We start from the raw sequence: 14,472 nt of genomic DNA, 5'->3' as shown, positions 1-14,472 counted from the left end.
GTCATCATCCTAGCTTTTTCTAAACTATTCTGGACCGGTCAAAAATTTTACACGCTTTTCAAGGTTATTTCATAATCAAAATATTCAAATAATTTACTATACTTTTGCTGAACCTGAGCTAAGGTATGTACTTTTAGGTTCAGCGTGTAAACGCTAATAACTATATTAGCTAGGCCATTTATTATTCAAAGGTCACCCTTAAATATTTGGGTTACACATACTTTAATGTTGTGCTAATTATTACTCTAAATTTATTACTACAAATTGTTACAATCAAAAAATGAGGTCAGATTTTATCAAAGTTTGTTAACTACGTAATAAACATCATGTTTTAATAAAAGTATTGAGTTTTGTAATCTTCAAGAGCTAAAAACACTGCTTCAAAATTCAAATAAAATAAATTGTATTCCTAATTATTTGGGAGAATTATTGTTTGGTGGAAATGTCGTGAATAAACCTCTAAGTAATGACTGAACTGTTTAACTTTTATCATAATGGGGTAAAAGTATACCGAAATAATCTCGGCAATCATTTACCAAAGTTTAAAGACCAATATCACGGTAAACTCCCATTAATAAGAGTGGGAACTGCCGCTGTTATAAAGTATATAATTCACGCAAATAACTTAATAGAAGTTAAGTTGAAATTTACATAATAACCGCCTTTTCATCGTTTCGAAAGTTATTTTTCATTGGTGTTGATGTTAATTGTATACTCCTACTACCACCTACGTGGTTTCAACCTTCGTGGTTCGTAAAATGTAGGCACAAAACTGAAAATAAAATTAAGGGAAAAAAAATTAAATAACTTGATTGTTTTCCATTTCATTTTTATTGGACTTCATAACATCAAAAAAAAACCAGCAATCAGCTGACAGTCTTTTTTTTACCTAAGTTAATTTTCATTTCATTTGGAGTTCACAAACAGAAAAAATTGAAACCCATAGAACATAAATAAAGTGAGGTAATAAATCATTCTAGACTGTCCGCAACTGTACAAACTTCCGCCATTGATAAAGGAACAATTGTCTCAGTGCGTTTCTTTAAACAAAAAGGAACTTCAGATAATTATTTAAGGGAAATATACTGTCAACAGACTTTTTTCAAGTGATTATTTCCCTATTTTTTTATCCTAAATTTAAAATCATATTATTACTAGCTGTTGCCCGCGACTTCGTCCGCGTGGTTAGAAGATATAAGTTATAATTTATACCTGCCTTCTATCTATCTTGTAGGATTCAGTCAGCGTTTGCAATGTAAGCGCAAAAAATGTGTTTTTTTACGACCTCACATTAGAAACCTCAAAAATTGTAGCCTATGTGTTATTCTGATGTATAAGCTATATTGTGGTAAAGTTTCATTCAAATCCATTCAGTAGTTTTTACGTGAAAGAGTAACAAACATCCATACACCCATACTTACAAACTTTCGCCTTTATAATAGTAGTAGGATTTTTTGTTTTCAACTGTTTTTGATCAATGATTATTTTGCTATTCATTTGTGAACTTTCTTACGTCGTTATCATTATTTATTTGATTGTCAAACTAGCTTGAGACTCTTCAAATAAACGAAGGTAGATCCACTGTTGCGGATTAGCCGTTTAAATTACAAGTTTAAATTGCATAGAATAATATTTCTGAGACTTTAGATTGATTCGCATTATATGGTAGTTTTACTAACTACGTTTGAAAACTTTCTACACATTTCTTTTTTAATTTACCTGCCGTTTGAACCTGATGTGTATAATGAAAAACATCACACTTATAAGCATGTGCCTTTTTAATATTATTTGATATTAGTCATAGTGTACGGATTTGGTGTCTAGTCATGTTCATCATAGAGAATGGCTATCTATTGAACAAAACCCCTCAAAACAGAAATTCAGAAAAGAAAACCATTTTCAAAAACATAAACATTTCTTTATAATCTTGTGTCAAGTTATCTGACGGTTATGTTATAGCTCGTGTTTGTAAACAATCTTGAGTGCCAAGTACTCTGGGTTTTAAGTTACTTTGAAAATCAAAACAAATACATTTTACTTGTAATTCTAGAATGAGATGAATTGAAAAACAAGTAATACGAGTTAAATTTTACATAAATAGGGTATATATTGGTAGGGATTTGGGAAAAAGTCGTGAGAAAATAAGTTTTCCGGTGTAAAATCTACAATCGCTTTTCATGAAAATATGTCTTCAGCTTAAAAAAAATTAAAAAAGGCATTATTGCTTACCTAAAAGATTTACGGAACTCTTATTTACAACGCTTCCATGGCCGTCCGTCTTTCCATGTCCGAATATCCATCTGTCCGTCTTTTTACTACTAGACTTTATCTCTGACACGTATTTAATAAGTTTTTTTTTCTTACACAAAATGATATTTTTTTCTAACAGACATTCATTTTTAGTACCTCCAAACACCTAAGAAACTCCTCGTTTAGTGTTGATGTACGACATTAACATTTCAACAATATATCACATTATACCTAAGCTATCACAAGTCAAGTCGCACAAAGTTAGCCGAGTTAGTCCTACCCACAAGTACCGTTGTCTCAAGATATTCTCAACTAATAATTGTACTTGTACTGTCGAGCTTCAGCGTCAAACTAAATATTGATAATACTATTCTAATAAATATTAACTTCAAACAATACAAAATCCATGTACAAAAATATTTTATTTAAAAAACTAGCTATTTTTTTAATATAGTTAGGTAAAAGTAATTTGTGAAAACCGATTTATATTTAGTCCAAAACTGCGGGTGGATACTACTTCAAAGAGAAATGTTTTAACGATTCCCGCCATGTCGAGAAATACCGCTTTCTGCATCAAGCTCTTGACTAAGACGCCAAATTATTAATTTTGGTTGAGCCTTTTAACTAGAGTTATTGCTCTCCAGCACACATGACTATCAGAACTATTATTGCCGAGTCCAGCTAATACATTTTTTAATTCATCATTTTTCTAGCCCTAAACACCACTCATCTTCTTTAAGGCCTCTCAACTTGTCAATTCCGTGAGATACTATTGATTTCTTCGGTCCGCACATACCGAAGTCATCTCGCCACCTCCACTTGGGCCTGGCTTGATGACATCAAGAAAATAAATTAATTGTTATCCTTCGCCTTTGCTGTTCTACACTGAGCAATTTCCTGCTCCGAATCGTTTTGTACTGACCCCAATAGGAAAGCTTGAATTTATAAGCATAGTACAAAGTCACGTCCGAGAAATTATTGGATCGTTTTAGATAAAGGCGAAATTATAACTACTTCGCAATTTATGAGTTTGACGTTTCTATTCTCGAGTAAGTTAGAAAATTACCAGAAATCTATTTATCAGAAGGACTGTTTTTGTTTACTTATTATTACTCTTTTTAGATCTAATTGTAACTGAGAGAATCGTATCATATACATCATATTCGATTTACTTAAAATTTAGTTTTACGCAAGATTACTTTGCCCGTGTATTTTGCTCAATGTAAACAAAATTTTTGTTTACGTTGTTGACTGTATCCTATTCATCTTTTGCTAATCTAACCTTAAAATATTCTGAACATACAGACACACTTTTAAATACAGTAGTTTAGGCATCAATGAAAATATCCAATTGCTAATAATAAAGCAATTATTCAGAAAAATCCATGGACTCGTTCAAGAAAATAAAGCGAGCATACAGCATTTTAATAAAGCTGGTGATCGCTATGGAACATTCTGGAATATTTGCAAAGGAATTCCATTAGCACGCCATCTACAATACGAGTAATGCAAGTTAATTGACCATTGGAAGAATGGGTGCTTCATAAAAATACACTCTCCTTTAAAATATTTATAAAAGTAAAGATTTTTAAAGGAAAATAGTTTTAAGAAGGTTTCTTTTACAAAAGAGGAATTAAAGTACTGCTAATTGGATAGCGGTATCAAAACAGTCAAGAATTTTTAGAACACCCTTCAATAATTTGATCGAAAACTAAAAATAGTGTACGCCATGCTTACAATTTTGTTGTGGTATGCGGAAACTGTGGGGCCCTTCTCCTTAGGGAATAAGGGGATTGTTATAGAATCTTACTGACTAGACCTAAACCGCCGTGCAAAGACTCTCACGTTTGACCGGTGCGTAGCAATGCATTGCAATTTATCATGCACCGACCGCATGAAGATATGTTTACCCAGGTTTTAAATGACTGGTTATTTTTACGAAAATATTTTTTACAGGTATTTTTTTAATAAATTGCTCTATACGGGCCTAAGGGTAGCATTGGTGTGCTAGTTTTACCACTAATATACTTATTTCTCTGAATCTGTATTTTCATAACAGAACAGCGACTTTATTACAAAGATCATTAGGGACAGTTAAAGCAAGACCCTATCATTTTTATAAGTGGCTCTCGGACAGTCACAAACTGCGCGCTAATGAGTCATAATATATTTAATTAATCTAAAAAGAAAAGCGGAAGAATTTCCTCATAATTAGCAGACTGCCACTTAAGTTCGGTGGCGTTAAGGGCTGTGGCTAGTCAGATTTATAAATATTGTATATTGCAAGCTTGTTTATTGCTATATAACTACAGGCATTTAGGAAGTGGGCTGGATAAAAAAAACAGCCTACAAAAAATGTTTTTTTTTAATTGCTCTTACTCTATACTTTATTGCTTAATCTTCATATACTTACTGAAATAGCTTTTTCTTATGGCTTTCATCTGAATAAAAACACTAAACACTAAAGTTTTTAGAAACTATCGTTATCGCCAATAATAACAACAAACGCGTAATAAACACATCGATTTATTGCATTTAAAATTGAGCTATGTTTAATGACAAACGTACATACTTCAAACAAAAAAGTTATCCATGTAATAATAGGATAAGCCATAAAAACTGACAAACTCATTTCCAACAACTCATTATAGAAACGACAGTCATAAATTCTTCCGAAGTTTCCGTTATACCTAAAATAATTAATTGGTTCGAACCTTAACAAAATAAAACCTCTAGGTTAATTAGACCCGGTCTGACCCTCCACTGCCTCTTGGTTAATTAATGATATTTTTAGGGTTTTTCTATACCGAATGAAGTTCACCTTGCAGTAAAACAAACGCTTGTGGTCAAATTGTGGTCCACTCACGTTTCGTTTTAGGGTTAATAAAGTTTTAAGGGGATCTGTAAAAAGGAACGAGACAATGAAAGACATCTACGAGTATGTGTTCGTATATTAATGTATTTTTAAATAAATTATTGTGGTTTCACGTCAACGGTAAACATTTTGTTTTTAGCTCCAATTAAAAGTTTATCTATAAATTAGGATAAAATTCATTAAGTTTTGAAGGACGTCATCACCAAGATCGTCCGTAGCGATGATATTGTAATGAACTATAGTCAAATAGGCGGAGTGCAAGTAGCCAGAAATCGCGATAGGTCTGGAAGAAAAAGAGTGAGACATTTGCCCAGCAGTGGGACCTCAAACGGGCTATGTACATAAAAAAATGTATTAACCTTCGGTTTTTTAGATTATAAGTGTGTATTTATTTATTTAACATTAAACAATTTAAAGAACTTGTTTCCCTGAAAAGTACCTAAGATTTAACGTTTATACTGTATCTTGTAAAGAAAAATATAAATAAGAAACTGTTGTACACGACCATACACAATGTATGATCGCGTACAAAAGTGTCTTAATGCAACAAGTATAATGGAACACTATCGTGAAAAGTTTCTAAGACTGCACCGAAACGGTTATTATTATAGCTTGTTTGTGTTTTCGTAATTTAAAATGAGCTTGATTCTTTTATAATATTATTGATTTTTATGAAACTTTTGCCAAGAGTATTATGCAAGGTGGATCAATGGAACTGCACCTGCTACTTTCTTGTAGTATTAGATTTAAATTACTTTACTCAGTGGTACTCACAAGTCATCAAGTGCAGTAACCAAGAGAAGTATTGTTGTTTTATATATAAAGTTCACAAATCGGTAAATAAATTTGAGGATGTGTTATCAGATATATTATGTATTTGTCACGCAATAAATTGATGGCCATATCAACTGTTGAAAAATCCAAATCTATATTTTTAGTTGTCACTGCGGCAACAGAAACACATCATCCGTGACAATTTCAACTGTCTAACTATCACGGTTCAAACGACCTGAAGACGGACGGACAGACGTCGGTACCTCAGAATACAATATCAATTTTACTCTTCAGGAACGTACCCCTAAAAACATGAACGCCCACCGCAAAACAACCTATTTAAACAGATGAAATATTACTAACAACATACCGTATAAACATCATAAATAAACAAACGGCTTAGCCACAAAAACACCCTTAATATACAGAGCTAAGTCGCCAACAATTCACAATTTGCATAACGCGGACCCTAGATAGCCCGCGGTAGAAAGTTAAGTACCCCGGTATCGGTTATTGCATAAATAGCAACGCCATAGATCAAATACCACTCAGAAGTATGCATTCAGATTTATGAAGTACAGAGGAGAAAATTGGAATTTAGATTTTTTTAATTATAATTAAGCATGCTGAAAAAATAACGACTTTTTTAGATCGAACAGTTTCTTAATTTTCTTCTGCACATTATTGACACATTTTAACCGCTCAAATACAGTACATAATAATGACAGGGCCGACCTAAATTTGGGTATTTAAGAAGAAAAACCTTAATTTTAAAACTATTTCTGACAGAAATCGTAATAGAACCACAACTTCATGATGTTTTATTTAGTATTATGCTATTATACAGACCGTCACCTCTGTGAGAGTATTAGCTCTATGCCAGCGCATCGCTGGCTCCCTTACACATGAAACATTCATGACGCTACATACTTTACATCTCTTCATGTGCAGCAGTGATCGTAAGGCTACTTTGAACATTGAAATGCTTTTTAAATAAAGCCTTTAGACTATATAAAGTCGCGTAGAACTGTCGGGTGGATAGTTTCCGTGTTCCTGGAAGTGTGTCAGAGTTTATTTTTTATTTTTAGTTTTGACCTACTAATATAATATCAGTATAGATAGATACCTCTTTCGATTAGGAAATCATTCGGTTTAAAAACTACTGCTATTTTTCCATTAAAGTTACTTGCAAAATTCTGATAATATAATAAGAAATTTGCAGAAGTCACTGTGAAATCAGCCAATTTTTTTTGGCCATTGTCTCGTTAAGGAAACGCCGCAACGAAGTAAAAATACCTCCAAAAAACTCCTCTTAAAAAGCACACGGTAAACGTATTAAATAATTCTATCACCCTGTTTAAATATTTCAACAGCATTATAACTGTGTCACGTTGCTTGTGTAAAGTTGAAAATTATCATCTATTGGGGCAACCCACAAATTGCGGCGTTGCATTTTTCATGAGTCCAGGAGTATCGGTTGGTATGAATTGTTGATTTAATTATTGAGATAGCTCTTACGCTGAGTTTGAACAATGGTATCGGATCTTTTAGTTAATCATGAATAATCAGGTCGAATTGTTTACCGGTATGAAAGTAGAACAAGGATAGATGTAGGGGATGGATAGGAAATGCGGATTTTGGTAGCATATGAATTCATAAGTGGTTTATGCGAAATAATTTAGTATTTATGAAAGGGACTGTAGAGTTATTTCCTATTATTTATACCAAGAATGAACTTCTATAAACTTCTATAACCCCTCCAAAAAAAATATTAGCCTCTTGAGCAACTAAAACACTAAGCTATGATATTATTTTTAGAGACTATTTAAATAACAAAACGTAGGTATATTAATACTAAAAAGAAAAATATATTACAATCTTAACAGGCCATAAGTTTATACAACAAATTCACTGTGCAAACATTCACAAAGCTTTTATTCTTTAACGTAAGCCATTTGTCGGCCATCTTGGATTAAAAATAAATATGGCGACGAGACAATGACAGCTCTTTTTTCATTTTTATAATGCTCTCTGGTTACGCAATGTTAGCAAAGAGGTATCTTTTAGTATTATTTTTATTTTAACTCAGCTTTCTTATTGTTTAAGTTTGACTGCGGAATTAGAAGTAAAAATCGTGTAGTGTGTTTAATATTATTTATAAACTTTTGGTATTGGTCACGTAATTTAAACTGTTACTTGTTTATTAGGGGCCAGCTTTCTAATGTTAGCTAGAATTTTAATAAATAAGTTCATTTTTTTAGAGAAAATATGAGTTAAAAACAAACAAGTTCAATATATTTCTCACAAATAAATAATTATTTTGCTGCGGAATAACGTTAAATTATCTAAGAAATTCACTAAAATTATTTTTTGTATAGGCAACTGGTAGCGATTAACGTATTTGTTATAAAACAACTTCAAGGATAATAGGTGACATAGAACAAAGTACATTTTCATAAAAAGGTTTTAGTGTGATAACCTTAAAAGATAGATATACGATCGCATACTCTTTTTTAATTTTTAAAGGACAATCATTTCGTCCCCCATGACTTTCACGTAACTTTAGCAGTCCAACACAGCGCACGCAAGGCTAGCTTACAAAAGTGATTTCTCTATGCTTTTCTAACATTTTTTCATTGCTCCTCTGGTCTTTATAAGCATAAGTGGTAGTAGTATATAGCCAATAATCTATACTAATATCTATATATACCAATATATAAACCTGAAGAGTTTGTTTGTTTGTTTGTTTGAACGCGCTAATCTCAGGAACTACTGGTTCAAATTGAAAAATTATTTTTGTGTTGAATAGGTTATTCATTGAGGAAGGTTTTAGGCCATAAACTATCGCTGCGACCCATAGGAGTGAAGATACAATGGAAAATGTGAAAAAAACAGGGCAGATATAAATCAAATAACTTAAATCTTCTAACCACGCGTACGAAGTCGCGGGCAACAGCTAGTTATTTTATGCAAGTAAAATCAAACCTGTAGATACTGGTGTTCAACTAAACAAAAATGTATTTTTAGTCCATATTCGAATAATAAGTAATTAAAACCTCTATCAACATTGAAATTATCTTCAAATACTTTATTTATATTATCAAGGGTTCAAAGTATTATAACAGTGAGAAGATATTCAGCACAGTTGACATTAAATTAAACATTCGTTGACAGTAATTGATAGGAAACTGCTTACTTTGGATCCTTCATGCATCAACGGGTGTGTCAGATGTAATTATAAGCAATTACACTAATTCAAGAATAATAATTATTCTCCGTAAATCGCCTTTGTATTATTCCGTATTCTATTTCGGTTGTTAATACTGTGTACTTTTTGATAATTTCTTAGTCCCAAAGTTAAAATATATTTCTTTTCAATGATATCGGCCCTAAAGTATCTACTTAATCCTCGTATCGCGAGAGGTTTCGCAAATTTAAGACACATGCAAAAGGACTGCCAGACTCAGAACATGCAATGGATCTCATAACAATCCCATCCGCAACCATTGTCATTCACTAATTTTGACAAAAAGAACAAACAAACTGATTAACATCAACTTACATAACTATTTAACCATAAGTTATGTACCACGTTACATTAATCCTCAATTATAACGCTGCGGTTCAAACTTAACGCTTAACACCTCTAACTCAGTAATTAAGTTAACTCGAGTGACGAACAATAATAAACTTACAATGTCTTCGTTTTACAGGCAGTAAAAGATAAACCCATTTTGTGGGCAATTGGGGATTTGACAGTAACGGCTTTAGGGGAAACATTGACTGAGTTTTTGTTCTTATTAAATGCTTGTGACGTCATTAAGTTACGTGTTTGCAGAAGTAGAAATAATAATAAAGTAAATAAAATACACGGCTAAGTGCCCGGCCTTTTAACCGTGCGTTGTGATGGTGGTATTGTAAGAACGGAAATAATTACCACATTTTAAAGCTTTAGACCGATTTTTCAGATAACTAACTAATTGTTCAGAAACCATAGGTATCAAACCTATGGTTTATGAATTTGTTAAATTTGTTAAATTAGTTAGTTATCTTAAAAGTCGGTAACAAAAAAATTCTATGGTGGAGAAGTGGCTTATGATATAACAGACATTATTATCAAGAGAAGATAATGGCAATATGTTTAATTGTCCAGAATAACTGACATCATTAGGTCAGATTAATTTAATTACAATGAATTAATCATGATTTTATTAGAAAGCATAATACTAATGAGGTATTCTTATAACGCAAGACTAATTCCTACAAGCTAAGCAACTTGACGTTTAGACATGCTTGAAATGTAAAGAATAAGTTCTTACATGACTATTATTATAAACCGCTCAAGTTTGTAAACTCAACTTTAATAAAATCTCTCTAAGTCCAAGGAGTAAGGTTTATTTTCGTATGACTTTGTTCGCAATTTGCGGACAACCGTACGCTCTGAGAGACCTATTAACGCCTGTTTAAACGATAACTAAATTCAAATTGTGACGCTGACAGCGAGTCATTAAGTTTACGACTTTGTTGGCTGTACAACGAGTTTCCTTTGCATTCCAATTATATAATTTCATGACTCTTTGTCAACTAATTAAACGTTGTTATTTTCATGTAAACGTCAATAATAATTGAAGAAAGTTGTCTTCAAGTGTTACAAGTTTAAAATAAAATTATTTTAATAATTCGAAGCTATTTATTGGTAAATGTATATATGTATGTATATAGAGCTGTCATTCAGAACAATATTGTAAACTTGTTTTTAACTTAGAAGTTTTATAGAATTTTATTTTGCCACCGTTAAATGTAGAAAAAATAATTTGACTGATTTGAATCTGAATCTCAAAAACTAAAAAGGTCAGTAAATTTAATCTTTTTAGCGAAAAAAATAAACAGGTAAAAGTCGTGACCAAACTCGTTCAGAGTCATTGTCGCACAAAATCCAAAAGTAAAATCAACCTTTTTTCGGGATCACAAGGAGCATTGTATCACAAATAGTCCAGGAGCTCACTAACTTAACAAAGTATTTCCGATTCGAATTCAATTTATTCAGAGTACTTCTCAAGTGTTTATTCGACGCGAGGCCGAACATAAGGATTTTTCACTTCTTTTATAAATTCGAGGACGATGTCTCTTGTTGTTTTTCCTTAGACAAATAGTCGAGGAGACCGTGCTCGGCTGAAATTAATGACGGGGACGACAGTTCCCTTTTTATTTTGTAAACTGTAAGACTTACCAATTAAGCCGTGTGGTGTAATTACCTGAAAAATGTGGAAAGGTTTTATTAGAAAATGTCTTATAAAATGTAGTGTTTTGGACTTAATACACTATTTTTATAAAATAAATCAGGCTATCAATCATAAAAGAGTGACATGATATGGTATTAGTGATGTGATTTAAATTTTATGTTTTCATCATAAATTATGTATTATAAAAAAAAGGCCATAAAATTTAAAAAATAACCACAAGAAAAAATATTTCTTTCAAAATTGATTCACCTGATTGAGAGCAACTTATGACATCCCTCTGTTTGAAATACGGGTTTAAAAATGGCTAATAAGGTTCAGAACATTTCATTTAAAATCTAATACACAAAAGCAAGACACATTTAGACCCGAAACCAACACCAAAAAGAATCTCACGTCCCTAAAGCAACTTGGATAAAAAGCAAACCAAATAATACCTAAAAACGAAGTGATCCTGCTCAAAGGAGATCGTTCATCTATGATGTCAAGACGATCCATTGACCACGACATAATGCCTTCAATTCAAGCAAGGCTACAAGAATAGTTGACAAGACAGACCAAAGCTTTGTAGACTTGAGAGCTTCCAAAACAACGCTTGCCTTTCAGCTTTGTATTTCCTACAGCCTTTGTGACTTCACAAGTGAGTATTTTTCTTGTATCTCAAGTTTTTGAATTAAATTATTTATTGTTGCTGTTTTTGTTTTGATTTCTATAATTGTTGTGTGTCGTTATATGTCGTTTTAGTTTGAAAAGAACTGTTGCTTTCTTTGATAATCTTGGGTCAGCAGAAGATTATTATTTTTAGCGTTTGGTAAGGAAGCGGTAACAACGGCATCGGCACCCTATTATTGAAGCACATGTACCGCTATGTATGTCTGTGACCAAGCCCTATTGCATAAATAGTAAAACACTACACTTGAACAGTTTCTTCTCTAACAATACCCTTCGTATACGACGCGAAGTAAATAAAACAAAGTGTAGTACTTGAAGATTTTCAGTTTCGACGTTTGTAAAAATTAAAAAAAATGTCATCAATCATCGAAAACAAGCGCGCCTCGTCAGAACTTAAAGTCGAATAAAATGACTTGCCTTAAATACCTTAACATTCACTTACAATCAACTTGAAATTTTTATAATTTACCTCACGTAACCCACAATCATGAAAGGCTCTATTCTTCAACACTATAGAAATGTTCCCATTATGTAATATTTATTTCATCTTCCATAATGTATGCTACAGTATTACAGTCACGCAAATCTCCAAATGTTCCTCTCCGTAATGTCTTACAATACATCCAATGTACTGGGGAACATACAATTTACGTAATAATACGTCCACACGCGATTTTCGTTTTATGCTAAGTAGACGTTTCTTTTGAACTAAGATAAAAGCATTGTTCAATGTTCGTCGGGTTTTATTTGTATTTGGCAGTTTTTATTTTGACGATAGATTTTTTTCGTTAGTCATTTAAGTTCGGGATGTCAGTTTCATATTTAATGTTACCGGTATTATGTAGAGATACAAAGTAATTTCTTTTGATCAATAATGTTGGCACGACCATAGTTCACGTTTATAATGTTAGTTGGATGAATACTTTGGTTGCGCCAATATTGTTCATCACTGAGGAATTCCTGTACCTATATAACATTTTCAACACTTTAATTAAAAAAATGAAGTAGTCTTAATAGATACTCGTCTAAGGTTATTTGAAATCGAAAGGAATTTGTCTGCAAGTTTCTGAAGACTTATCTGGAAGTATCTGTTAGATTTTATACTCTTTATAAGCCACAGGTAAAGCTATAAACTATGTTTACCATCATGCTCCATTAACTTTACGCTTTAAACAGTAGTATAAATATTATAGACTTTATCGCTATATATGTACGTAGCGATCTTATATCACTAAACAAAATGCTGTTTTGAATAAAACCTTCAATTATCCTGCACACAGGTTTTAACTGTTTCTATGGATGTTTACAAAATTAGAAACAACACTGAACAGTTTATTTATTCGCCTTGATTCCTATGTGCGCAAAATTTCATTAGGGTCAGTCGCTTTCAAGTCTACAGAGGTTACAAACTCCTTACTCATAAATTTTACATTTCATAAGAAACTTAGAAATCGGAAGACCTACCGCCACGTTTTGCAGTGCTGTTGTTAAAGCGAGACACCACACTACATGGCGTATATTGGCATCTGTGTACAAAGTGGGGGTAAGCCCTAACTTGATACACGCTGACTAAAAAAGTATTACAATTCACAGTTCAAATTCCTAAACTGAACGTTACTATTATTCCAGTTACAAATTCGAATATACAAAGCATAACTTTTACCAATACCTTTCGTAATTGGGACTGCCCTGAAATTCAATGTGGCGAGCAAACATTAATTGTTTGATGTTTGTCCCTTTGCGCGGCGCCCTAAACAGAATGTAACTGCTTGAAAACATGTAATTTATAAATTGGTAAACTCAATTTGTGTTTGCCGATCAAGAGGGGAATTTTGAGTGTTCATATTTTTATTTTTATTCCCAATAAAAATTAGAGTAGGTATGAGTTACCAGTATGAGTTCAGGGTTAAATGACGTACATTTAATATAATAAAAAAATATAGTTATTTATGAAAAAAAAACAGGCACTGAGGATAAACCAGTATCCATGATGGTGAATTTAACCGATGCTATGATAAAAGCCACACTAGGGCACTATAATACCATTCCATTTTACAGTGTTTTTTGTCTGTTTCAATTTTTAAGTAAAACTAAACCTAACCATTATTCGTCAACTGCAAGACTGCTGTTGAGAAAATGGAAGACTTTCAGCTTCAAACTAAAATAACCTGAAATGTACTACAGTACTCTGTACTAAAATCTTATCGCAGTATTTGGATTCCCTCCCAAGTATTAAATTTACGGACCCATCAAATAAACAGTCTGTGAACCTTGTAGAGACTGAATCTATGTCACGTATAGTCCCAATACGTGACTTAGGCTATAAACACAAAATTCTGTCTCATCTCTCATGATCTAGTAAGCCTGTATTGCTCAAACGTATATTTTCGGCACAAAAAAATCTTATTTCAAAATAATGTTAGGACAATGAATGAATTTTTTGAGCCTTATAATATTCCGTAACCAAAAAGTAAAATGGAAACCATGGATCTCATGAACTACAAATGAACTTAGCTAAAGTATTTTAATTTTATTAGTATTTAGTATTGTAATCGTCACAAGAGATGTGTTTCGGTTACCGTTTTAAAAAATAATAAACTCAAGGATCGGGGTTAATCTGCTGTTGATAAAGTATTTTTTTACTAATTTATTTTACTTGCA

Source organism: Trichoplusia ni, chromosome 4, assembly GCF_003590095.1.
Source record: "Trichoplusia ni isolate ovarian cell line Hi5 chromosome 4, tn1, whole genome shotgun sequence".
Lineage (NCBI taxonomy): Eukaryota > Metazoa > Arthropoda > Insecta > Lepidoptera > Noctuidae > Trichoplusia > Trichoplusia ni.
Note: the sequence above shows the minus strand (reverse complement) of the source record.